The sequence below is a fragment of the Furipterus horrens genome, unplaced genomic scaffold (assembly GCF_987537825.1).
Source record: "Furipterus horrens unplaced genomic scaffold, mFurHor1.1.pri manual_scaffold_3, whole genome shotgun sequence".
NCBI classification, from domain to species: domain Eukaryota; kingdom Metazoa; phylum Chordata; class Mammalia; order Chiroptera; family Furipteridae; genus Furipterus; species Furipterus horrens.
Window position 1 is genome coordinate 135,570,797 of NW_028327173.1, and position 27,951 is coordinate 135,598,747.

The following is a 27,951-nucleotide window of genomic DNA, read 5'->3' on the forward strand; positions in this document are numbered from 1 at the left end:
GATTCCAGTGACTCTGTAGTTTTATATTTCATTACAAATTGGCTCAGGCTTATAGTTGTAAAATAGATATAAGCATAAGGTGTTTATTCCTAGTTATGTATTTGTGCATCCCTAAATAACATGATTACCAAAGTAATGTAAATCAACACTAGGGATGCCAGATTTTTTTTTTTCCCTTTGAAACAGAACCATGTATTACCAAGTTAGAAAAACAGTGCACTGGAGTACATATGCTTTAATAGCAGAGTCTGTATCCTGTTCTCTGTTAGTCCAAATGCATGCATGGCATAGGAAAACTCATAAAATATGGCTGAATAAAGGAGACAATTTGCATTATGCTGCTACTACTACTCCAAAACAGCAAAAATGTGCCTTGCTTCTGTCTGGTAATGCCCGCAAATGAATCTATTCAGGAGCTTTAAATTATGTGAAGTTATCCCTTTCTCAAGGATAGAAAAACCAAGCAGAACTTATTGAAGACGTAGGAAGAGAAGGGAGGGCCAGCAGGCATTCTGTGAAAGGAATAGGTTTCTGTCTATTAATTAAGTATTTCAGTACTAACCCAAAGTAAAGAGAACAAAATATTTCCTTGGAATCCAGGCTTTAAACTAACACCCATCTTTGGGTCTCTCTCCATCCTTTCCAAACTGGGTCTTCCCCTTCACCCCCTCCCTCTTAATGCAAACACTGACAGAGAGGAAAGCTCACAAAAAAGAAATAACAGGATGAATGACCTTGTTCATTTTTAATTCAACAGCTGTTCACTGTACCAGACACCACACCAACTCTTGGGGACACGGGGAAAGACTGAATAGGGGTCCAAGTGAAGGAGACAGACAATAAATAAGCTTATAAAAAGCAGAGCTAACTGGAGGTTGTGACAAATGCTATTCTATGTTCACTGTCGCATCTATACATTTTACATAGAAAACGGTGCTTAAAAACCAAACTGTTTCTCACAGAAGTATGTGTTAGCAATTCTGTAACTACTTCATGCAGTATGAAGAGTGATAGTCAGTTTCATGGGTCCATTTGGCTAGATTACATCCCCCAGTTACTCAATAATATTAACACAAATCTTGGTGTTTCTGTGAAGGTATTTTGTAGATGTAATTAAAGTCTATAGTCAGGTCATCTTAAGTAAGGGAAATGACCCCAGATAACTATGCGGGCTTGATTCAATCCATTGAAAGGCCTCATGAGCAAAGCTGAGGCTTCCCTGAAGAAGAAATTCCACCTGGCAGCTTTACCCCACGCCTGTAAGTTGCAGCACTTGCCTCGCCAGCCCCCACAATCACAGGAAACATTTCCTTGCAATTAGTCTTTTAATGTATCTTCTTCTAGTTCCATTTCTCTGACTGAACACTCAATGATACAACAACAGGACTGAACACATAACTAAATATGCTGTGGATAATGAGAACCACATATCTCATCGTCTAAGAAAGAAGGGGGAATAAGGAAAGAGGGGAGGGCTAGAATAAATAAATAGATATAGTAATAAACATAGATGTGCATGCAAGCATAGGTTAGTACGTATCTGTTTTTCCTAGCTCTGTCCACTGAAAGGGCCCTAGAAGCAATGAGCTCCCTTAACACCAGGATCTGGGTTTCTGAATATCATTCTCCAATAAAAGAAATCAAGGCTTCTTGGAAAAATGGGTGACTCCAGAGCTGGGGAAGCAAAAATACAGGATGAGCCTGAACATCTCATGGTGGCAGAAAACTAGGAAGTGCTCCAAAACATCAAAAAGGAACCAATCTGCAGGGGCTCTTAACTGACCAAATCTGGAACAACATGAGCAAAAAAATAGTTAACACTTCTGGATTGTAATCCTTAAAATACCCAAAACTGCATTTTGATATAAATAACAAATACACATGAAAGAGAAGAGACAGCTTTCTTTACAGAATAATTTCCATTAATAAAGGTCAAAGAAATGAAGCAAATATTGGGTTGGTCAAAAGTCCATTATGTTTTTACCATAGGATGGCTCTAGTAGTGCTCAGTTGTCTTTAACTTCATTCGAAACAATTTTGTTAGATTGTTTTGTGACAGATGTCATATCAGTGTGCATTTTAAAAAATTAGCAAAATTGGTGAATTTTTGTGCAGCCATTTTAATATTGAAAATGGAAAAGATATGCAACATTTTCAGTGTATTATGCTTCATTATTACAAGAAAGGTAAAAACACAACTGAAACACACAAAAAGATCTATGCAGTATATGGAGAAGGTGCTATGACTAATCAAATGTGTCGAAAGTGGTTTGCGAAGTTTCTTGGTACTATCGACCTTCTGGCCAAATAATTCTTTGCTGTGGGGGTGTCTTATGAATTGGAAGGTGTTTAGCAGCATCCCCGGCCTCTACCCACTAGAAGCCAATAGCAGGAGATAGCCAACATACTCAAGATATCTAAATCAATAAAGTTATCGGTGAAAATGAAAAATGTGTCTTTTATGAAAAAATATAACAGACTTTTTGGGCAATCCAATACAAAATCACTATTAGGCAAACATTATATTAAAAACTAATGCAGTGAAGATCCACTAATGAATGCTAAACTATGGCAAATTAAGAAAAGTTTAAGAAGAAACACAAAAATTAGTCTCAAAGTGTCTCCCCCCAAATCTTTAGCAAATTACAAAGAAAAAAATACCACCTTTACAGAGAAGAAATTAAGCAGACATCACCTTAGCCAAGTGGTCAAAGTAAGACAGTCATCTTCATGGACGCCTAATGATGCACCAAGAAGAGCACATTACTTCTATGACTTAAAACTGCACAGAGAACACATGACGCCCAACCCCAAAAGAGTGACAATCTACGAAATAACTGATCAGTACTTATGAAAAGTGTCATGGTCATCAAAAATTGAGGAATTGTCAGAGATAGGAGAAGACTAAGGAGACATGATAGACAATGCAATGTGAGATCTTGCACTGGATCCTAGAACAGAAAAAAAGACATCAGGGCATAATCTGGTTAAATTCATATCAGATCTGTGTTTTAGGTACTGGTGTTCTGTCAGTGTTAATTTCCTGGGTTGGATCATGGTTCTGTGGTTATGCAAGTTGAAAACACTAGAGAAAGCAGGGTAAAAGGTGTGCAGGAACTCTGTACTATTTTTAGAATTTTTATGTAAGATTGAAATTATACATTATAAAAAGAAAAAAAAAGAGAGCTAAGGTTAAAAAAAAAAAAAAAAAAGATCCAAATTTGGCCCTGCATTTTTTAAAAGTTTTAAATATAGTACAGTAGTCTGGATCTTTCTAATTTAAAATTGGAAAACTGTGTACTTCTCTTTTTACTAAAAATAAATATTATAAATATCAATTTTCAGTGCCTTTTAAAGAAAATATGTGTCATTATAATCGTATCCTCTGTGTCTAAAATGAAAAGTAACTGTACTATCTAGAAAAAAGAAATCAAACTGAGAATTTTGTAAAGAATTTTGTTAAGGACAAATGTATATGTACTTACACATATGTGAGTATGCAAAGAGAAAGGCCTGAATGATTCATTCATTTTTTTGTTCATTCATTGCTTAATATTTTTCTACTAAGTCCCTCTGATATTGCAGGCACTTGCCAGGCTTTAGAGATATAACTGTCTTCAGGCTAGAGGAGCACACATTCTAGTGTAAGAGACACAAAAGCCAAATAAACGAATATAGAATACAGCACACGCTAGGATGCAGTCTATCGGACACAGGACGCTGTGATAGAGCCTAGGGTGGGGAGAGAGAAACACATAAGCACCCGCCCCAGCAGCCACGAAGCAGTTTAAGGCCTGTCACAGGAGCTGATCCACACTGGCCCTCCAGCCACTGTGGGTCTGCCCTGCGGAGGACCAGGAAGGGGCTTAGGGATTGTCAGGGAAACACTACACAGGTGGCCACTGTCTCCTCCATGTGGTGGGACCTGTGAGGTGTCTTATTTCCCTCCAAACACATTGAAGCTTACTTAAGGAAAGGCATTTATTTATAAAAAGAAATTGGGAGGTATTATTTCAATTTTCCACTGCTGTTACCTGTAGATTTCTGGTAACCCTGAGATTTTCTATGGAAATCCTTTCTTCTAATAATAGTGTTCAGGGAAATGATAGAATAGAAAATGATTTCATTTTCAGATTTGGGAAGACATGGCTCTCTCTGTATGAAACATATTTAAAAGTTTCTAAAATCTAGTATCTCTTGGCTAAGAAGCTCAGAGTTAGTGGAGAATCTACCAACTCTAAGCACTAAATTCCCAACTCTGCAAAGTTGCCCACTGTGAGAGATCTGAGCACAATTACTGGTACATGGAGCCAATTCCTGGTGTGAGCCTCCCGTATTAGGACAGTGCCATAGGAAGAACAAAAAAAAAAAAAAAACCCATTAGAGAAGACACTGAAGACACATCGTGTCCCCATTCTGCACCACAGATTTACAAATGTGTAATACACGTATCGGTTATTTACTTGAAGAAAACAAGGTTTTTTTAAACTTTAAAGGGTGAGTAAATATTTTAAAGGTAGAACAGAAACCACTGTCAGTATCTGCAAGCCCACAGCTACCTCTATGTCAAAGGCCACTCAAGAGGGATGAGCAAGTTCAGGTCATAGTAAATTAGTGATCATTGCTCATGGAAGAACTTTAGAACAGGAAAAAGTGAGAACTAAATTGATACTATATTGAACGACCACAATGCATCTGCATTTTTTAAGCTTTCCCAATGCCTTTGTACAATGCTACAAAAGCATTTTCCTTGCAGTATAATACTTCAAATCCATGAAAATGCCCATGAAACAAATTACCTCCTAAAAACTGTGAGGCTAATTCCACTCAGAAAAATCATAGACAAAAAACAGGTGCTTATTTGCCTAACTGGCCATTCACAGGCCGGCCAGTTCCCTGAAGCAGGAGCACTGGAGGCACAGGCGAGATTCTGGTCTACCATTCATGCCTGCATTTAACTTCCCAGACCTGTACGTGTAGTAGACTGAATAACGCCCAAAAAGTGTTGAACATTTTCATTGTCAATCAAATTATCACTCTATCTTCAAATGATTAAAACAAGTTATATTTTTATATGAGGTGGCAGATGTTCACTGAACTTGGGATAACCATTTTGCAACAAATGTTAAGTCCTTATGCTGCACACTCCTTAAACTTAAGAGTGCTGAATGTCAGTTATATTTCAAAACTGAAAGAAATGCAAACAAACCAAGTTATACTTTTATCTCATCCAAGGAAATCCCAGATTTATAAAAAAAAACAGTTCAGTACCATGCAACTTCCACCCCAGCCTGATGGTCCAAGACTGCCACCAGCCTTCTGGGTTCTAACTGAACCAGACAAGACTGATACTCTTTCTTTTAAAGATTTTAATTTTAATTATTTATTTTATAGAGAAGGGCCAGGGAGGGAGAGAGAGAAGAAGAGAAAAAGTGATGTGCAAGAGATAAATTGACTGGTTGCCTCTCGCACACCCCCCAATCGGGGACCTGACCTGCAATTCAGGCATGTGCCCTGACCAGAAATCGAACCGGCGACCTTTTGGTTCACAGGCCAGCACTCAATCCACTGATCCACACCAGCCAGGGCAGGATTGCTATTCTTATATTACTGAACCAATGCTCTCTTCAGCTGATAGGACAATGAAACAATAATCCAAGAGGGAAAGAGGATAGAAATAAGCACTCAGCTGCTATGTCAGCTTCTACATGCTCTGGCCAGCAAACCTGCCAAGTTCCATGTAACTGCCCATTCTCTTGACCCTCCCTCCAGTGCGTATAGAAGGACGGTCATCTCCTGATATCAAGTCAACTGCCCACTTATCCACTAGACCCCAAGGCTCTAGTTCTTGGATCATTAATTTTTCACTGACTTGTGGTTGAACCAAAATTTCAAACTAAAAACACAACTAAGTCCTTCTTACGCTTAGAACATTCTCTTTTCTGGCTGTCATTTCATAAGGAGATGTTGACAAAGACCTTCTTAAAGAGGGTTAGTGACCTTGCTGAAGGCTGTGCTCTGTCTGCATAAGATTTACTTAAATTTATGTCCTTTTCTTTTTAGACCTCACTGTAAAAGTAAAACAAAAATTAAGAATTCAATGCTGTTGTATTTACTGCTGATGTTACTACTTTTGAAAAATTAGACTAATTTGCACCTAACTAGAATATATTCAAATGGTTCATTTAAAGCAACCATTGGTACTGTTTTAAATAATTTTAAATGAGTATCTGGAATTAGAGGAATGAGTCTGTTTATTTGTTTGTGTCTTGGGAGGGAGTTGTTATTAACTATTCTTTACAACTCCTAAAGACATCAATGGGAAATATGTATCAGTTCTATAAAATTACAAACTTCTCATATATAAGTACACTCAACTGAGATACTCGTGTCTGAATTACACATGTCAAGTGTAATTCCAGTGTAAATGATGCATGACTTAGCCATAACCCCACAGGACTGAATTTTCATTTCATTCATACATGCACTAAAATGTTAACAAGGGAGAAAACAGAAGGGTGGGGGCAAGAAAGGCCCATTTTCAATTAGTCATTAACTTCTGATGAAAGCCAATTTAAACAATAATGAAATGCCCTACTAATAACAAGCTTGAAATACTAAAATCCCACTTCTCCCTTTTAATAATGAAGTTGGTTTTCACCATCCTTTCTAACGGAGCTTGCTAATGGGGCAGGTATGTGATAGGATTATTGTCAGGACTTCTCATGGCCCTAGTTTTTCTGTTCTTCATCTGTGCTGGTGGAGTCCTATTGGTTACCAGAATTATACTTTGAGAAAATTAACTTTAAAAAATTTTTTTGCAACATGGAAGAACAGCAGTAACAAAAAAAGGAAAGCTGAAATACAAAAGGCAGTAAGTGTTTTTAAAAAGAACCTAAGGCACTAGATCAACAGTAAATCTAAGATTTAAAAAATAAACCTAAATATAAACATACCGGAAGAAAAGGTAAACAATGTTAAAAGGAGGAACAGATAGGGGAAAAAGGAGTCAGTTCAGTAAGAAATGAACTTCAAAAGCACTAAACAAAAACCTACATGGTACTCTGCTTAGAACACAAGCAACTGAATACAAAATACAGACACACCAATTTTCGGTCTAGTTTCACACTCAGTCTAAGAGAATAAGCTTGAAACTACCAAACACAAAGAAAACCCCAAAGGTTTCATTCCCACTCTGTTGGCAGCCCCACAGTCTCTCTCACCTTGCCCTCTCTCCTATTGGTCCACCTTCCTTGGCCCATCTGTCTCCTTTTCCTCCCCGTGACCCTCCTCCTCCTCCCCCTGTGGGCAGCAAACAGAGGAAAACGACAGGGTATGTAATGCTCTATCATTTAGGGTGTCCAAGAGTCAAGGCACACAGTTAGATGATTAAGGATTCTGTGGTTTATCCAACGAGTCCACCTCCAGCTGTCCCAGCAACTATGTCGCCGACACTATGAAAACCCCTCCAGCTCTCTGTGGCTGAGCCAGCTTAAATCACTTGTAACCCCACTTTTTCCCACCACCTCCCCACATGTTCATCAACTTTGTCAGCAGGAAGCAAGCAAAAGCCAGGCTGGGAAAAGGCACCTGAGAAAACAAACACACCAACAACACAGTAGAAATAATTGTTTCAACATGAACTAAGTGTTTCCATAATCACACTATTGAGACTTCAAACTAGGTGAATGAATGAACAATAGCATTACTAGACTGACAATATATTGAAAACAATTTGCTCACTCTATCTTTGAATTATGTCACAAATCAGCTACAGTCAGAAATAAATGCTATTATTAACTTGGTAGATTAAATCTTTGAAATTTTAATATTCCATCATTATTCATACATCTCTAACAATAAGACCTGACTTTTTCTTAAATGTGCCAAATAGATCATTTTACAATGTCTCTTGAATCACAGCTATAGAAATTTCAATTTGGCAAATACCTTATTAGATAATATTCCTCTTAGGAAGCTGCATTTCACAATATTTTCTTATACAGCTATTACAAAAAATAGCAACTGATGAATAGTTTCTCAGTCTTCAAAAAATAAAAAAAATAAAATAATAAAATAAAAAAAACACAGAACCACCTGCATTTTGACTTGATTAGAAAGTTGTAGGGGATTCCAAAGAGAGGAAATGCTCAAATCCTGGAAAAATGCCTTTTCCAATTCCATGATAGGATTAAAACTCCCAATGTAAGGTGCTTTGTGTCAAAACCTATGTAAAAACACACCACCTGCTTTGGGACTCAGCACTTTTTACTAAGTACATGTACAATTTTCAAAGACTACTCATGAAGTTACTTTTACCTCCTCATGAAAAATGACTGTTCTAAACAAAAACAGCCAGCCCCTGGAGAAAGCAATTTTCTGAGCACTGCAACGCTCCGGTGAGCGAATAACAGATGCAGGCTGCCCTGGCAAGCCAGTGCAGAGAGCAGGCAGGCGAGTGGCAGGGCTGGCCCCACGGCAGGGCTGGCCCCACACATAGGAACACCTGACAGTGCCCAGGGCAACCGTCTCCGGGGATGTCTGCAGCCAAAGAGCAGGGAAAAAAGGCATCCTGGAGCCTCCCAGAACCGCAGAGGAAAGAAGTGATGGTCGGCAAGGACCTGCCACCCAGAGCAGATCGATGGGCTCACTGTCCCCACTTCCGTAGAAATGTTTGGAGTCAGATAACATTCCTATGAGAGTGATCCAAGCGTCACTCTTACAGTTTTCTGAACTCTTCTACCAAGATGAAAAAACATGTTTGACTAGCTAAATAAAGCACATAAGCAACTTAAATTAACTCAGAATGGCTTAAGATCTTAAAACCAAACAAACAGCCTCACTTTGATCACACAATCTTATTTTTTTAATGATTGATGAAAATGTTAGAGACCACATATTAATGTGAGTAGTCATTTTTCATACACTAACTATGCTCCCTGGTATACTAAAAAGGGGAAGCTTGTACAAAACCATCCTGCCTACACATGTGCCGGATCATCTGCAGAAGAATCAAATCTAGATACTCAAATAAGCAATGTTCTGGAGGTGACAAAGAACCACACTTCTTGGAAAAAGTGTGCTGTCCTGGCCACAGAGCAGGATCTAATGGCCCAATAAACTCTGAATAGCTTAGGTTTTCATTCTTTTCCTCTACTTTGAACAAGATACCAAGCAATTACTTGTTAATGTGGCTTCCAAAACCCTTTTTTCTTATGACCCACTCTGATGGCCAAAAAGAAATTCTAAAATTCCAGTTGAGAAAATCATCTTACTAGGCACCTCCCAAGGGAAGTTATTTTGGGATTCTTATGTTAATGAGAAGCCATAAACCACTTTCTGAAAGAGGTTACAGACCCTATCTTGGGCTCCTCCCTGTAGACTTGATGCCCTCACCTTTAATGCAATAAGCAAATGAAACCAAAGTTTCTACTGGGTGGGTGAAATTTACATTGTTATGCTAACACCCAACCAAACCTTCCCAGCTCTGCAGGACCAGACACCAACCCTAATAACAGTCACCTCTATCCAGAAGGCAAGAAAGAGTGAAGCAGCTTTACAGGAGAGCTGTGAAACAGATTAATTCTATGCTGGCAGGTTCTTCTCCACGTGAAAATCCTACTGGAAGTCGCCAAAGGCAAACTGCCAAAGTCTCCTGAAAAGAAATGATCTCAGAGTGCTCACCTACAACAAGAAAAGGAGGAGGAAGAGAAAACAGAGGAATGAAGGAGAAAAAGGAGAAGAAAGATACCCATTCAACTTTTAAGTGAGACCACTGGCAGGCGTCCCATATAAACTCCATGCTTTATACATCAATTAAATACACTTGGCATTCAATAAATTACATCAGAGGTTGCCACAATTACCAAGGTCAGTGGGCTGAAGGAGTCCATTGTTATTTTTATTCTTATTTAAACAAAGGCATCCCTCCAAATGAACAGCCCTGGAGAATGATATCTCACAAATGTATGGCATACTCTAGCTTTGCTTTCTGGTACCAATTCCCCTCAGCTGAAACCCTAATTTAATCTCATTTTCAACACCCCAATGCATTAAGAGAAACCACCAGTTAAAAGGTTAAAAATATAATCTGGCAGTTAACACTGATGCTTCTAAATTATATGCTTTACGGAAGCAAACGTGTTTATTTTGCTGCCACACTACCTAAATCCTGCGCCTCTGGGCACAATCAAAGAAGCTGGGGATGGCGCACTACACCACACCCCCAGGGAGATGCTGCAAAACCCAAATCCGCAGAATGTCAGTGAACCAATGGAACTGCACCAACGGACATGCCTTCCCTACAATCTGCTCTGACAGAGAGCTAAGTGGCCTGTAATAGATAACTTTTATTTACAAAATTTTATTTATAGGAATAAAATCTTTTAAAAAGATTTTCATAGGATTCCTTTTTTCTAGCTTTCAAATTCAGTGTTATTCAACGATCACTAATGTTCACAGGGATCAACAAGGCGAGCCTAAGCCGTCAAAGCAAGACTCAGCAGACTCCATATACTTACTGCATTTTATCAGCATCCTCCTCAGATTGTATAAGTTTTCATCACAAGGAAAAAAAATTGTGATTATGTATGATGATGAATGTTAACTAGACTTACTGTAGTGGTCTTTTCATAATACATACAAATATATCATTATGTTGTACACCTGAAACTAAGATAAGGTTATATGTCAATTATATCACCGGAAAAAAATCCTCTATAGAGATTTCTACTTAATCATCAGTTAATCTAAAACTTCCATGGTCCGTAAGTATGCCACGCCTGAAACACCCTGGGTAACCGAAATTCTTACTATATAAAGCTTGGCTCAATTTTCTTAATAAGCAGAAAATTCAGCAAATTGTTAGTCTCTTTTTACCCAATTACTTCTGGTCCAGAAGAGACAAGAGTTCTAGCTTTTGGAATGTTTTCTATCAGAAAACTAAAGGCCGTTTTTGATTTAAAAATAGTCACCAGGTGTAGCTAATACATTTACAACGAAAAGTCAAAAGTGTCAGCTCTTGGAGAAGTCTCACTTCAGACAGATCTTCAATAATAAATTGACTCATCAGCCACCAACATTCTACCAAAATCTCTGGGCTACCATCCCTGAACATTATTTCTCATTTTGAGAAAATATCTGCAATTTCTGTATCTTTTTTTTGTTATTATTGAGAGCAGGTGTCCATAATATACCAGAAAGAAAAATCTACAAGGCAAAAGGAATCAGCCCAGTACTCATCATAAGACAGTCTCTTTTTATGAGTCAATCAAAACTGAATGAAGAAGTTCATCAAACCAGTTTACAAAACCACAGTTCACAAATCAACTGGACTGCAGCCCCCTGCCAGCGATTTGCACTCACACACACTGAGGACAGACCATTTCCCTCCTACTCGTTGTCAAGTCATGAGGCAGGCAGCACACATGCTCACAGAGCCTGACTTGTGTGAGGTTGGTACTTAGAACACAGCTTTGGGGCTGCAGAGACGCCGAGAAGGACAAGGGCCTGAATTCAGAGTAGTGTATACCACCACGCCGCACTCTGCTATGTGTGCACCGTGTTTTACTACCATATTTTCCTTTCATTTGTTGTAAATCCCGTGGATAACCTGAATTTTAGACAAATCGTTATCTCTTATGGTCCCTATAAGAACTAGAGTGGGAACAAAGAAAGAAGACAAATATTCACTGGTGAGTTCTACAGACTGCAGTCTGCGTGTGACACTGGCCTGGGGGTAGAGGGGGGAGTCAGAATAAAAGAAAAGCAGGGGAGAAAAATGGCTTGTATCCCTCTGCCGTACACAGCTCTCTCCAGCAAAAGAAACATTTTATGGCAAGATCTCTGGTTCCTTGTGATAATGATTTTTAAAAAGAAAAGAAATGAAAATAAATAAATAAATAAACAAACAAACAAATAAAGCTGAAGTTGACTTCCAGAGTATCCCACCTGTCTTGCTTCAAATATATAACAAGCTGTACTCAATACGGTCTGATGGAAGGGAAAAGTCAACACACAAGTATATCTGTAAGGACATAAAAAAAGAACACATTGAATTCGGCTAAACAGCAAATATCACATATACATTATAAGCACAAAGCTGTCTAAAAACCTAAGGAAAGGACTTGGAAAATAGAAGATGCAGAGTGAAAAAGTGCAGACCCAGCCAGCACACGAGCACAAAAGCCCACTGTGATAAGCATCAGGAAAATATAATGGAAAGAATATTTATCTGTGGCTTCAGAGAGGAAAGATAAGACACCAGAGCAACTAATTTTGAGTAAAAATAAAGATTTGTCACTGTCAAAACATGTTTGGATTTGTTGCTTTTTCTTGAAAGATTTTTAATACTACACACTAAGATCATTTAAAACTGAAATTACTGTCAGCTTCAGACCACATCCCTGTAGTCATCCACTTTAATCCCTTCTCTTTCTTAAAGTTTAAAAGGAAAATTGAAAATTTACCACCATCTCATGTCAGGGCCAAACAGACAACTGTCAATGAGCGCCCATCAATGTATGTCCTGAAAAACCATGCAACTTAAAAGATGCAAAGAAGACAATGCTTTCAGGAAGCTAATTAAAGTAATATAAATAAACCAAATAAATACCCATTTAAAAGTCAATAATCCATTCTTTAAAATCAGAGCAGGGAGCAAAGAAAGGAGTAGGAAGCCATCATATTAGAATGCTTCTATTTCCAGGGCAGCATTTCTTCATCCACTTGATAAAATACCCTTGACCACACCCATCCATCCACTCACCTACCAGCCTGCTGAGTGCTTGGTCCTACACAAGGTGCTGGGACAGAGAGCAAGTGAAAGAGACCTGCCACTGGCCTGAAGGGGCTCTTGAAGAAGGGGACATTTACAAGGCACAGAGAGCCCATTAAAAATAACTGCTGCAGGCTAGAGCAAAAGGGAGGAGGAGTCAGGAAGGGCATCATGCTGGAAGTGACACCTGAACTACATCCTAGGTGAGCAGGATGTAGCAGAGGGAATGAGGTGTAAAAACCACAGTAGATGAAGAAAAGAAGAAGAAAGTTCTATGAATGCCTAATGGGGGTCGGGAGGTAGGCCCAAAGGGCAAAAAAGTAGGTTCTCTTGGGCTTGACATGGGGAGATGTGTCTTTCAAAGTGTCCTTTCCTTTAAATACCTAAGAAACTTATTTTCAGAAACCATGTCCTTAGCCACAGGCTAGTCTTTCCGAGATCTTTTGAATATCTCAGTGGATATAATAAACCTGCATTTCTTCTCTCATATACCCTGACTGAACAGATAAGAACCTTAGACATCACATGGCAATTCCTAATACTTCACCCCACCCCACCCCAAAAAACAGAATTTGTTTCGGATAAGCTATTAAAACATATCTGCTCTGATCAAGAAAAATATCTTAGGCTTATCTAGCATTAATCAAATTCTTAAAATGAAGGTCGGTTAGCTAACACTTTAAAAAGCAGGACATACAGTATGTATAAAATGAAGAATACAAAATATTTTTGTAGATGGACAATAACTAAGTGTATGCAGAAAAATAAAAATATTTTTAACATTTTTTTTCTTTCTTCCAAAATTTCATTAATGTTCTTTATATATCAGCTTTATAGCAAAGAGCTTTCTTAATTAATTCCATATTAGCTGAATATAAATGGTTTGCTTAAAAAATTTCCATTTACAAATTTGTCAGTGGAAGAAAGCTAAGTGATTAGTGCTGATGATTAGTGCTGACATCTAAAACTCATAAGAACCTATGACATATAACTTAAAAGTGGTTTAACCCTAGGAGAAATTGGGGTGAAATTACTACACAAGCAAAATGGAAGAGTACATGATTTATGGTAACTAACATGATGAGCCTTCAAGTCAATTAAAAAAAAAACAAACAATTAGGTCACAGAAAAATTCACTTCGACTGAGTTTAAGGAGCCCCGCAGAGCCCATCTCCTGAGGGAGTAGAGTGCTATTGTCCACATTTGATCTGAATGGAGGTAACAGGAAAAACAGGGGCAAGCATCCTCTGACCCTTTCCGTTGGCCCGAGAGGAGCATAAAGGGAACTGTTAGCAGGCAAAGCCACCAAGCAGTGCGGAGGGGCCGGCTCCCTGCAGGGCTGTCCCCCTACACCATGTCCACCATCCCAGATGGTCCACTGAGGACATCACCAGCATTTCTGTTGTTATAAACACAACTTTAGAACCTAATGCCAAACACTAAGATCGTTATTAAAAGTTATTACTGACAGTGATGTAGGATTTATGCTTTGAAAAGTAGAATATATGTAAGTTTTAGAATCTGAGACCTGGATTCAAATTCCTAAACTTCAAAATAGTTTACTAACAACCAGGCTGGATCATCGGAGTCCCTCCAATCTCCTGGCATCTCTGTTTCCCCATTTCTCTACAAGAGTGACATCACATCCTCTGAGGCCTGCTGAAATGGAGCAACTAGCACCTGGCAGGGGCTCGGTCCCCTTGCAAGTCTCTCACACTGTGCAAGGGATCCCAAGTTCTTACTGCCTCCTACTGTCGGTGAACTGCCAGGAGAATGAACATAAGGGGAAAGGAGAACCACCTTCTCTTCCGGGGCAGGATGCAGGATGTGGGCGGGCTCCCCTAGAAGCTAGAGAAGACTGCAGGCTTGCCACCATGGGTGAACTGTATTCAGCAAAATCAAGGAGCAGTTTGATTTCTTCTACAACACAGAGTCTATATGCTTAATTACCCAGAACAGTATTTCTACTAATAAACCCAAAACGTGAGCTTTGACAGTCATGGGAGGGGGTTGGGATGGGAAAATGGGCACACAGATTATTATACTGATTAAGATTTGTGTCTTTTCTCTCCCATCTGAGGAAAATGTGAGTTGTAGTTTTTTAATATTTAGAACAGTAGTACAGGGGCAGAGAACCATTATGAGACACTAATTCAATTGAAGGGCATCCTAGGGTGTGTAAACCACTCAAGTTTCACCCTTGTGTAGTTTATTACATTATCAGAACCACCTGATTGAATTAGTTCCCTGTAGTGCTTCCAAGTCTCTGCTTTTTCTCAATATAACATCTAATATTGCTTATCAAGATGCTATATTTGTCCTTTGATATTTTGCCATGCAATACCTTAGGATGTCTATTTATTAAGAACTTTTTTTTTCCCCCAGAAATCCTGGGTCTAATGCGCCTCAACACATCTGTAACCGAAAAGGTTTAACTGCCTTCACAGGAAGGCTGAAACTGTACAGCATGAAGCTATGCCAGCTTCCAGAAGGGTCTAAGTCAACAGCTCCATCAAAGCCTTCAAGTTGGCATCTGGTCTAAGTTAACACTTAAAATAAACAAATAAAAGACACTTTTCCTGGCCTGTGCTTTTTGGATTAGCTGAACCAGTGTCACTGCCAGAACAAGCTGTATTAAGTACTGTGAGTGAGGAGACGAAGAGGAACTATGAAGGTTTTTTCCCTTAATCAATACTAACAGGAAGAGCAAGAGACAGGAAAGGAAAAATCAACATACAGTGACATTAGTATCCAGGCAAAGACAGACCTGTACTTGAGAAGACAGAACTTGAAGCCCCTTTCCCAAGCTACAAACAAAATACACATGCTAGCCTAAATTATCACCAGTAATAGCAAATGAGAAAAGAAAGATTTTAGGGGTACATGCCACAGCGCATGAGATTAGAGAGCTGTTCTGCACGAAGAATAACTCAATGCACAGCTTCAAAATCAGAGAAATAAACTTTGAATTATTTTGGATTATAAAAGCAGGTACTTCCTTGAAGCATTAATTTAATTGTAATATAGTCCAGTAAATATGAATGCAGATGTGAGGAGAATTCATATTTTTACTCGTAGGAGATCATATATTTGATTTTTTTTTTAATACACTAGGAACATTAGTGGGCCAAATAAATATGTAGGCAATTTCCCCAAAAGAGTTCAGATATGTTGTGAACATTTAAAATTTTTTTAATCTTACTAGTAACATCATTAAATGAGTAAAGGTTTGCTACTATGTTTAGTAAGAATACCCAGTATGGAAAGAATTTGGTTAAAAAATTAATAAAGTGCAAAACCACACACACAGCAGAGGGATGATTTATGAACAAGCGTGTTGAAATCAGAAAGGCCTGGGTTCAAATCAGAGCTCCGTCGATCCTGGACCAGTTTCTCAATAGCCATGCATGAGTGATGGTACCCATCTGCCTTGGTCAGAACATAAGAAGGCCAAGCGTGAGCAGCACTCTGCACAGGACCTGACTAAGAGAAAGCACTCTTAGTCAGCCTTAGAAAGCACTAAGACATTATCTCTGTGCACCTACCCAAAGAAAGAAAGAGCCAGGCCACCAAGTAGCAACAGCCTAGCCAGAATTTCCTCATTCTTGGGGTGGGGTGGGGGGGCTCAGATCCTGATGCTCCCTCTTTAATGATGATTTTTTTAACTGTGCGCTTCTAATCTAACCAGGGATCTGCACTTCAATTCAAAAGGAGCAGAGAGCCCTGAAGATGAGGCAGAGGTTACATGGGAGTAATGGGCAGACAGGGAAAGCAAACAGGACAGTGAGCAGAGACCCTGTACCTGCTGCAAACAGAATGTGAATCTGCTCTGCTCTCCCAGCAACAGGATTAATACACCACCAGACAGGCTGTTCTATGGGCAATACAGTCCCACCTGTCCCCATACTTGTGCTGCTGGGGACAACTGAGCCAGAGACAGCCGAGACCCTGGGCTACCATAACAGCCTGTAGGAGGAACACCCAGTTATTCCTCCACAAGGGTGGCTCACGAATGGTCTTCACACAGCCTCCATGGAGGCTGGGGAAGGAGGGCCAGGGGGCTGCAGATCCTCTCTGTTGGTGGGCAATGCACATGGGACACCATCACTTGGTCATTCAGGGGAACCAAGGTTCCAGAGGGCAGCTGGCTGAGAGCATAAAGGTTCTTTGATTCTTGGTTGCTCTGCCGGTTGGGGTTTGACCCCAAAACATTCACAGGTTCCAGCACAAGCTTCCAAACCACACTCCTGAGTGAAAGAATGATAGCTTTATCCCTCCATGACCATCTCTCAGGGGAAGGCTAGGGCCAGCATGAGCTACTGTCCCATGCAGAGGAAGGGATGCAGAGGAGGAAATGAATGACAGAAAACACAGACCCTTTTGGAGATTTCAAATAAGTTCTGTCCTGAGAATGAGTTAACTCACCTTCTCAGAAAGCTGAAACTGGGCCGGCTACCTCCACTGGAATAACCGATATAAGTGAGCTTTTCATCCTATTATTTCTGCTCCCAACTGCAGTGCTGAAACATTCTTCTGGCCCATTCACTGTCCTAAACCTGCAAGATGCTGGTCTAGATGGCCTGCTGTACTCAAATCTGTTAGATGTATTATTTCATGTCAGGTGGCCTTTAAAGGACTGAAAACCTGTGTCACATATTAGCCATCCTTGATGAAAGCTCCTTATGTACGAGTCTACCAGACGCATGGTTCTCAGCTAAGCTAGGCCATTCTTCAACTGCAGTGCCTCAAAGAATTTCAGGAGATAATATTGATTATGGAGATTAACAAGTGCAAAGAAACTCACAGATGACTTACACCTGATAAAGTTATTCCACAAATGCTTCTGTTAGCTAAAATTTTCAGATCATATAGTACTTAATATTTGGAGTAACTCATCTAAAAGGCTAAAATTATGCTTATTAACATAATTGATAACCTGAACAAAACAGAAAACCACTCAACAAAAACCCGGTGAATTCTTTTGTATTAGTCTGTCCGCTCTGACAACTGAACCACAGGCAGATACAGTGCTGGGTGTCTGACTTGTCTATTGCTATGTAACCAACCATCCCAACATAGCAGCTTAAAACAAGTGGCACTCACAGTTCTTCAATTTGTCAGAAACAGCTCACCTCTGCTCAATTGGCTCAAGGATCCAAGATGACTTCTCTCACATGTCTGCGGCCTCCACCGGACTGCCTAGGGCTTGGCCGGGTCTCCTCTACTTTTGTAACCTCTCACCCACCACAACCATTCTCTCCAGCAGGAGAGTCAGGCTTCTTTTCATGGCAACTGTCTTCTCAGAGGGTGTTATGACATAAATTTATATATTGAAGTTCTAATGCTCAGTATACCACAGAATGTATTTGGAGACAGGGTCTCAAAAAAGGTAATTAAAGTTAACTTAGGTCCTATGGGTGGGCCCTAATCCAATGTGACTAGTGTCCTAACAAGAAAAGGAAGGGCCACCAGGGCTGGACACAGACAGAGGAAAAACAGAACAAAACAAAACATGTGAAAACACAGCAAGAACAGCCATCTGCAAGCCAAGCAGAGAGGCCTCAGGAGAAACCAAACCTGCTGACACCTTGATCTTGGACGTTTACCCTCAAAAACTGTAAGAAAAGTAATTTCTGTTCTTTAAGCCACCTGGTCTGTAGTGTTTTGTTATGGCAGTTGTAGTAAACTAATACAGAGAACAAAAACAGAAGCTACAACACCCTGTAAGGCAACATCAGAAGTCACAAAACTTCGCTTCCTTTATACAGACTGGTCAAAGCAAATCACAAAACTAGCCCAGATTCAAGAGGAGGAGAATTTCCTTCTTATGGGAAGTCCAGCCCACATATTTAAGGAACTACTGCTGACTGTATTTGAAGATAGCAGGGGAGTCAAAACCCAGAGTTCTCTTATTTGGTCTCCAATCTGGCTGCAAGACCAACTAGGAAAGCTGAGTAATGTCCACCTCAATAACATGGCCATTGGGTACAATCCTTTCATTAGACAGTTTATAGGGTTAAACAACTGAAAGCTTATTAAGTGAAAATAGTTCAAATATGTGAAAAACTATGTTGAGAAGCATAAACTACTGACAAACACATCAAGGAAAAATACAGATTCTATCCTGAACCCAAACTATGATACGATGCAATCTCCTGTATGACAGCAAGAATCCAGTCTGCCTAATTTTTTGGTGTGAAGCATACTACTTTGTGTCTAGAATCCTTGTGCAGATAAGGTAATCAATCAAGTGCTTGAGAAAACTCTAATTGCATCACAAGTTCCATGTTCCATGACTGTGTCGCAGGAAGCACAAGAAGGCCAGGCATGGGTGGGAAAGGAAGAGGGACTTCTGAGGCTCCTTGGAGGCACTGGGTAATAGGAAAGAACAATCTTATACCAAAAGCCTAGAGGCCAAACACGCAACTGCCTGCTTTGGTTGGATTCTATTAAACCAGCATAAATTAGAATGTAAGTACAAAGCTTGAAATAATGCTTCTTATCCTGAAGACAGATTCTGCACAAGCAGAAAAGCAGGAAACAGAGTTAAGTGTTTGAGAGTGAGAAGCATTATGTGGATGGCTAGAAATAAAACCTCAATAGAGAATGACTTGCAATCGTCTTAAAACCTGCTACTGAAAATACCCCCATGCATATTTATTAGGTTTGTCATCCAAGAGGCTTGTATTCCATAGCATTTCCAGCCATCATTAACAGGCACTAATGACCACAGCCTTTCAACGCCACGGTGGTGCACTGCAATGCAGCTCAGAGCAGCTGGCAGAATCAGAACAGATGGCCTGCTTCCCTTCAAGGCAGAACTTTCTGCAGGTGACAAAATGACTGTTAGGTGACTGACAAAAAGAAAAATAAACAAAGGCTGAAACTGGAGTATCTGATGTCAGTAAAGTAGGCGGTTAGTACTGCAGGGAGCCTTTAACTCAGGCCCTTACGGTTTGGGAGGATTGTTTAGAAAGCCACAGCAGTGCTACAGAATCTGCGTTCCTTTCAATTCGAGAACCGTTCACTGAGCCCCAGAGACACCTCAGAGCTGAGTGGGGCACACTGGAGTGTGTCACAGAAACCCATTCCTTCAAGACACTCGGAGAGTACCCACCATAAAGGTGTGGTCCGCACTTTAAGGGGGGCGGAAGTCAGAGTTCCTACCCTCAAAGGGAAGCCCAGACAGTTTCAATGAGCTCTATTGCAATGCAAGTACCACTCTGGGCAAGCAGCACAGTAGACTGAACCCAGTTTGTGTCTAGGAACGTTAAATAATTGTCCTTATATTTGTTCACACTTCTCTTTTCCCTTTGGTAAACTGTGTACATACTTTACCACCTTAACTAATGGAAAGCTAGGAATCCTCTGGCTGTAGGAGCAAAACCCACGCAGGGTAGCTTAAACATAAGAAAGTAAATAAAAACTGGAAAAGGTGGGCACTTTCAGAGGACACAGGACTATTTTCTCAGAAAAGCTTTTCCTGATTATTCTGTCTACAATGATCCCGCCACTACCTTATCTGTAGCACTTTACCCCAACAGTTCCCACTCCTGTCCACCCTATCACCTATTTCCCCCCTTGTCCTGCTTTACTTTCCTCATAGCACTCTCTGAGATTAAACATTTTATCTACCCTTTTGCTGGCTGAATTGCCACCAACCATGCAGGTCGGGTCATAGTCTATCTCATTTGCTGCTGTGTATGGCCCAGTGCCTAGGGCAGTGCTGGTCCTCAGTCAGTACCTTTGAGTCATTGAATGAATGAATGACCGACTACACAGAACTCCAGGCAGGGGATGCGACAAGGTCTTCCGAGGGACTAGAACCAGAAACCGGAACCAGGACAGCTGCCTGCTAGCTCACACTGCATTCTCTCTGCCTGTCTCTGGGGCCCCAGCCTCAGCTTCTCTCTCCACTTCCCGCTGCATCCCTCTTTACTTTCCCCACTCCCATTTCAGAGCTGAAAACCAGCCACAGTCTCTCACACCCTTAGGATAAAATCCATAATCCTTCCAATAACTTACAAGCCTTTCATAACCTGTTCTCCCATTCTCACTCTCTCAGTATTTCATTCAGCCACTCTTTTCCCTGGTTCTCGTGAGGAGCAATTGGAGCACTCACCCCTGGGTCTCAGAATACAGTGTTTCCCCTTCCTCATCTCTCTTTGCCTCTCACCTCCACTGGCCATCCTCTTCCTGGCACAGGGTGAGATGCCTGTTAATGCTCTAAGTTGCTATCTCCCTAACTGGACTATAGGCTCCGCAGAAAAGGACCAGCCCTGCCCTGCTCATCACTGCATCTGGGCAGAGCATGGAGACACTCAAATATTTCTGGAATAAATAAACGAACTGTATATGGGTAATGACTGTTCACTAAGGGTCTGTGACAAGAACAGGATAGCAATTCACAAGGGACAGGAATGTGTCTGCCTTGTCTAGCTGTATTCTCTGTGTGGAAGAGTAGACACCCTAAAAATATTTGTTGAATGAATAAATTACTGGCTTGCCTAATGTAACTCCACCCCTTTTTCTCCCACTTGAGAAAACATACCAGAATGCAAGTGAATAAAAAAAAAAAATGACAGTATTAAAGGGACATCTTTGAATCATTTGAAAGATCCACACTTTATTACTTGTCATAAAGTACTGGCCACATACCTCAAGCTTGATCATATGAGGCAGTTGAGATACTGGTTGAAAATAGTTGATTTAGACAAAACTAAGAAATATGAAACATTTTCTGCTCTCATTATTTTATTTTCCAAAAGATGAAGGTGACAATAAGTCCAGCAAGAACTAATAACAAATCATTCTTACCCTCACTTTTCCTTTTATAAAACAATTCTGCACACCCCAGGAAAAACCTTTAATTAAATGGAAAGAAGTTAAAAATACCTTTTTCTCCCACACCAGTGAAGTCAACAGATTGCTGTGGTCTCCATTCAAAAGCCAGTCTACAGCCCCACACGTTTGCTTCAGAGAGGTCACCGTTGATCCCTGCACAGCAGATACAAAACCACTGCCCAGATGTGGCAATATTAGTCTGCCCCAAATATAGCAACTAGCATGTTTTAAGGTTGGTGGGGGGGCAGGGTTCTGGGTACGTGCTTTATCTTTTGCATAAAACATGTCTGGTAAAATTGCTGGGACCTGAATCAACCTGGTTTTATTTTTGTTTACATAAAACATCCCCAAATATTGATCACATGATGAAATGCAACCAAAAATGAATAGTCCTAATGAAGGCTTCAGTCTTGGTGTGTTTAGAGAGAGAAATAAATAAATCTGAGCAAGCCAGACGAGAAGCCATACAGACAGCCACATACCCCAAACAAGGCTAAAGTTAGTAAAGGAATATATAGCAACCCAAAGCCAATAACATCATGACCCTTAATAGCCTACAGAATTAGACACTCCGTCCACACCAACAGATCTGAGCTCTTCAAATCAACCCACATACCAAGTGACAATGAATGACAGTAAAGATTTTGCTTTATAAAAGACGAAAGAAAGAAAGAAAGAAAGAAAGAAAGAAAGAAAGAAAGAAAGAAAGAAAGAAAGAAAGTTAGTTCAAGGGCCTTTAGTCTATCAAGTATACTAGTGTCTGATGTCTTTGGGCCCAAATTAGAGAGGAGGGTGAGAAAAGGGAAAGTGTTAGGGTATATTTTAAGGTTTCTTATTACTGCCAAGGGGAGGGGGAGTCAAGGCAAAGTGCCAAAGTGAAAACAAAAACAGCATCTAGAAATAAGGAGCTGCTTGTTTAAAAAATAAAGACCATAAACTTTTTAAGCAATGGTCCTCTGTCTTATTTGATAGAACACTATACCATCCAAAGGGAAAAAAGTAGGTACTTCCTGAGCTTCATCTAGACCTTGGTCAGTTTCCACTAAAATATTTCATTTTCAGACATATGTATAAGCCTTCATTTTCGAGGTTTTAACCTGTTTTTGTCCCAAGGATCCCATTAGCATTCTGGGAAAGCCTGCTGAGAAACATGTTTTTAAGGGCATAAAGTAAAATACAAAGGATTACAAGTAAAGTCAACTACCTTTAGTTATGAAGATAGTTTTAAATCGTGACACATTAGTAAGTGTAGTCTGTATATATGCAGTAACTAACAAATCTAGCAGTAAGTCTGTTTGCTGTCTATTCTCACAATTGAGTGAAATGCTAAATCTCAGTCTGAGTTATAGTGAAAACAAGAGATGCAATTTTTCTCCTAAGTTCAAGGACTCCCTGGATTGCATCTGTGGACCCTAGATGAAAAACCCTTGGTTGAAAGAGCCAATAAAAATCCATTTGTGAAACATCAAATGAAAAGTAAAGCCTTGCAAGATATACTATCCATTCAACTGTGAGGTTAGAGAAACTAAGAGTATAAGCAATATTTTCCCAAAAACCATGATGGGCCATTAGTCAGCAAGAGAGCTGTATGCTTCAAATTGAATCCAGAAAGGGATTCAGCTCCCATAACGCAAGTTACAAAAAAAAAAAAAAAAAAAAAAACACCTGAAGCTTTGAGGAACTGACAGCAGTGAAGTGAAAAAGCAGTGACCTGGCAGTGTAGTGCTCAGCTCAGCTATGAACTTAAAAAAGTCTCCTTCCTTCCTGGAGCCTCAGTTTCTTCATCAGTAAAATAAAAGGGCTGAACATGTACTGGGACTTCTTTGGCTCCTTCAAGCTCTAAAATTCTATCTGATTATCTCTTCCTTATGCTAGCTATTTCAACCTACTTAGCTTAATTTCAAAACATCATTGCCTTTCTTAAACTTGGAACAGAAAAGTTTTACCAAAGTTAAATGCCCTCATGTACAGCCTAACACCAATGGGACAAATATATGTCTGCCACTGTCATTGTTTTAAATAACCTGTTTTGCACATACCTACTTCATAAAAAGCAGTCACAGTATTGGTCTTTTCTGCTATTTAAACAGAGTTCTCATTCAAATTCTAGCAACATCAGCTCAAGAATATACAATATCAACACAAGCCAGGGTACCTAGAATACATTAATTATACATTTTCCACGTTTCAGCCAATTAACAGTACTTCAGGGTACAGACCAGGAAGGCCCTTGATGACTACCTAATTAGCGCTAAAAACACAGAGACAGTGAGGGACTAAGCCAAAATCACAAAGCCAGTCTATAAGAAAGCAGGAATAAAATCCAGGTCTGTACCTTCATGTTCTCTCCACCACACCAACTGCCTCTCAAATCCTGCCACACTTCCCCAACTTTAAACCTGTACTCAGGTTTAAAATAAACTGTGAAAAAGACCTCACAGACCAATCATTTTTTTCTACCTTCAATGTCATGAGCACAACAAAAAGTTGCAGATATGATAAATTCACCGGTTGGAGTCATGAAATAATTCAATTCCATTTACCTGCCAAGAAAGTGATGACCCTACTAAAATCTTAAATACCTGGAAATACCCTTAATACTGTGTAAGACATGAAAAAACGCCTAAGTATTTCTACATGGACACAGATATATACATATATAGCTTCTCACATATACATATATACACACGCACAGAGACATATACAGTACACACACAATTCCTGTCTGTGCTCCAGGATTTCTCAGTGACATTTTACTATAAAATTTAAAGGAGAACTGGAAAGGACAATCACACAACAGTTTCAAAAAAAAAGGAGAAAGCTTTGTATTTTACAAAAGCTTCTATCAATATTGGGCACTTTTTAAAGTTTTTATTGTATTTTTTCCATTACCATTTAGTCCCCTTAGACCCCCTCCCCCAGAAATCATCACACTGTTGTCCCCGTCCATGAGTCCTTTTTCCTCAATATTGAGCATTTTTAGATCTCAAGATTAATTTTATCGGTAAGAAAATCTACAAATTATCTGTTTATCAATATTTTATGTCCTAGATGATCAGGCATGCAAAGCTGATATTACTTATTGTTATTGCTGCTTTAAGAGGGAAGATACTATCTCAAGTCCTAAGGATGGAATATGAATTAAGGGTCTTTTTAAAGCCTACCTGCTTTCTCCTATTCCCCCACCATTATTTGATGCATTCAATATTGCCAGAGACTCAAAAACCTACTCTCAAAAAAGAACAGAAAAATACCACAATTCTTCTTAAGTACTCGAAAACCAAACTAGCATCTTCTTAGCAGTCTGGTCTCAACTCATGTTTCACTTCCTCAGAGACTTGCCCTGACCTCCTAAAGAAAACACCTGCCTAGAGCAGACATTCCCTGAGTTAACCCACTTCTGCTGAACACTTGGCAACACCTGAAATTGTCATTTATTATTCATTTGTTTACATGTTTCTCTCTGTTTATGCCTCCCACATCACACTATAATGAAAGCTCCTTGTTCCCTGCTGGTCCTCAACGCCTACACAGTGCTGGCACATAGTAGGTACACATGTGACTGCTGAGTGTCCGGTGAGTGCCAACTCTGTCATACTCAGTGTCTCCTGGAAAAGCATTAGAGAACATGCAATTGGCCATGTGTTTCCCTAGCCTACTTTACAGTAAGCCTATGATACCAGGACAATCTAGGGTATAAAACCTTTCTAGGGCATTTTAAAGCTAGCTCTGAACCCAACACCTCTCCAGGCCCATTCACACATGGCTTTTCTGAAACATTTTAACAATGATTTCCTCAAAAGGAAATAATGAGATCAAGTTCTGGCATATGTTAATCTTTCCTGCCAGGATCACAATGTTAAACATACTTTGCAGCCAGCCACACAAACAGAACCAAACTCCACAAAATTAGCTTGGGCTGAGGTTACATAAGAGAAGCTAAACCCTAGTTTGGGGGGGGGGTTCCTGTCATCCCTCCCTCCTTCCAGTGAACCCTAACATCTGTCTTTTAAGCGCAACTAGATGCAGATGAGAAAAACGTTTATTGTCACATAGCTTCAAAATAGGCAATGAGATTTCCAATAACACAGCACTTACCACTGTAGCAACAAAGTGAGGAGGACTAGACAACTGGGAGCTGTACTGTGTCTGGAAGCTTCTCTTAAAAACACTTGTATAAAATTATTTTTAAGTCGGCAGTTACTTCAAGGTACTCAGTTATCAAAACACTTTCTTCAGAGTTCTGAGGTTTCCCACACTCATGATTTCTCACATGGACGCTAAACCTACCTATCAGCACTCATGATGTTCTCAATACACGTCTTGCAACAGAGAAGGACAAAAGCGCGGGTTCCCGGGAGTGACACAGCCAAGGGAAAATAATCTTTTCTCCTCCAGTACTAAACCCAAGTTGCTCTTTCTCCCGAGTTTCCTGCACTTCCCCCTCCCCACGCCGTTCTCCTTTCACTGCCCAATTTTACCAGCTTTAATCCGGCGAAGCCTCCCTCCCAGCTTATTAAGGGTAAACAATAGAAATGTCACAAGGAAACTCGGTAAGTAGATGAAGTCTCTAATTGCTGCCGTTTAACGATTGCGGATAATTACTATCTTCAAAATGTGGTTTCCACAAGCGAAGAGGGAGCCAGGAAGGGCGCCGAGGCTGGCGAGCTCCTCGCCGCCGGGAGGACATCTGTGAGGCCGCGGCCCGGGGTGGAGGGACAGAGGGGGTGCGGCCGGAGCCGCTGCGTCCCTGCCGATCCAGGACGCGCACGGCGCAGAGAACCGAGGGCCTGCTGGCCCGCCCGGGTCAGGGACAGTTCACTGCCCGAGGGCTGCGGCTGCCTGCCGCGGCCACCATAACAATATGCTACGCGCTACCCGCGGACGCCCAACCCCGGGCTCACAGGGAGCTGGGATAGAGGGCCCCTCGGGGCCGGGCCTCGCGAGCCTCCCAGCTCCGCCAGTCGAGGGGTCTCCTGCCACACAGCGAAGTGCCTGCGACGGTGGCGCCTCAGCCCCGGCCCCTACCGACCCTCCGGGGCCCAGCACGCTCCGGGAAGTCGAATCCCTGCCCCTGCGATAACACCAAGGACTTCGTCCGCGAGTACTGAGCCCCGCGGGGCGTGAGGTAGCCCCAGTGCCCGCTGCCGCCTCCCGGGACCGGCCCCACTCCTCCACTTCCTCCCCCGCCGTCCTCCGTGCGGATAGCGCATCCCAGCTCCCGCCTCAGCGCCCGCTGTCCCAGCCTTCCGAGCTGCTCCAGACGTTCCCAACGCCCTGGTGGTCCCCAAAGAGTGCCCGAGCCACCCCGCTGGCACCGCTTCGGGATGCGGGCGCGGGCCAGCTACCCAGCCCGGAGCGCTCGCCGCCCGCCCCCAAGCTTCCCGAGGTCGGGGATGCCCGGACTCACCCCAATACCACCAGCTCCCCATATTTCACCGGCTCCTTATTGGGGGCGCAGTGCTCCTCCTGGTCGGGGGAAAACATGGAGCCCCGCTCCGCGGCCGCCGCCGCCGCCGCGATCCCCGCTGAGTCCGCGCCGCCGCTACAATCCCATCCCGAGAAGGGGGTGAGCGCGCCGGGGAAGGGCACGGCGGCGAAGGGGGCGCGGGGCGGCCAGTCCCGAGGCTGCTCCGTCGTGGCTGTGCGGCTGCCCCGCCGGGTTCCCTGGAGCTCCGCGAGCCGCGGCCGCCCCGAGCCAGACTAGAGAACAAATGGGACTAAGCAGCAGGGGACCTGCTCGCGCCCAGCGTCGCCGCCGCCGCCGCCGCCGCCGCCGAAGCCCCGCGGGAGGGAGGAAGGGAACAGAATAGGGAGGGAAGGGCGGGAGCAGCGCGCGGGGGAGGGGCGGGGGCAGGACCGTGGAGCCGCCCCGCCACGCGCAGGCAGGTGGGAGCCGCTCCGCCCCCGCCGAGGGTCCCCAACCCTGGACCCGCACGGCGCTCCCTCCCACTGTGCGTGGGGCCTCCCGCGCCCACTCCCCGCCTTCCCCCGGCGGCTCCGAGGTGGATCGGCCCCCATGTTATGTAAACATAGAGTAAAGGGAAAGGAAGTTCTTAAAGGAGCAGCTCTATTTTTTCCCCCCTCGCTCCCTTTCTTAAACTCACAGCACTAGATCTTCAGCCCTCGCCGAGTTTTCCGCCGCTAAAGGCTGCGCGGGATCTCAAAATCGCAGCGGTCCAGGTTCCTAGGTAGCCTAGTTTCCCAGGTTTAAATGTAAATCAGGAACTTTCTCTCGCGGGTATAAGAGCATTTGTTTTCCTGGTGTCACTATGTTGCGGCATACATCTAGAGGTGTCGCACACACGCACCTGCGTGCCTCCTCTTCCAAA

The 27,951-nt window shown here is 41.7% G+C and overlaps 1 long non-coding RNA gene across 1 annotated transcript in view; it reads right to left on the reverse strand.

Moving 5' to 3' along the window:
* LOC150015988 (uncharacterized) overlaps positions 1–27,102 on the reverse strand; it is a 53,137-nt gene extending 26,035 nt beyond the window's left edge. The window contains exon 1 of the long non-coding RNA XR_016510027.1: positions 27,030–27,102. This is a non-coding gene — a long non-coding RNA (uncharacterized LOC150015988). The remainder of the gene's footprint in view (positions 1–27,029) is intronic.
* Between the last annotated feature and the right edge of the window lie 849 nt (positions 27,103–27,951).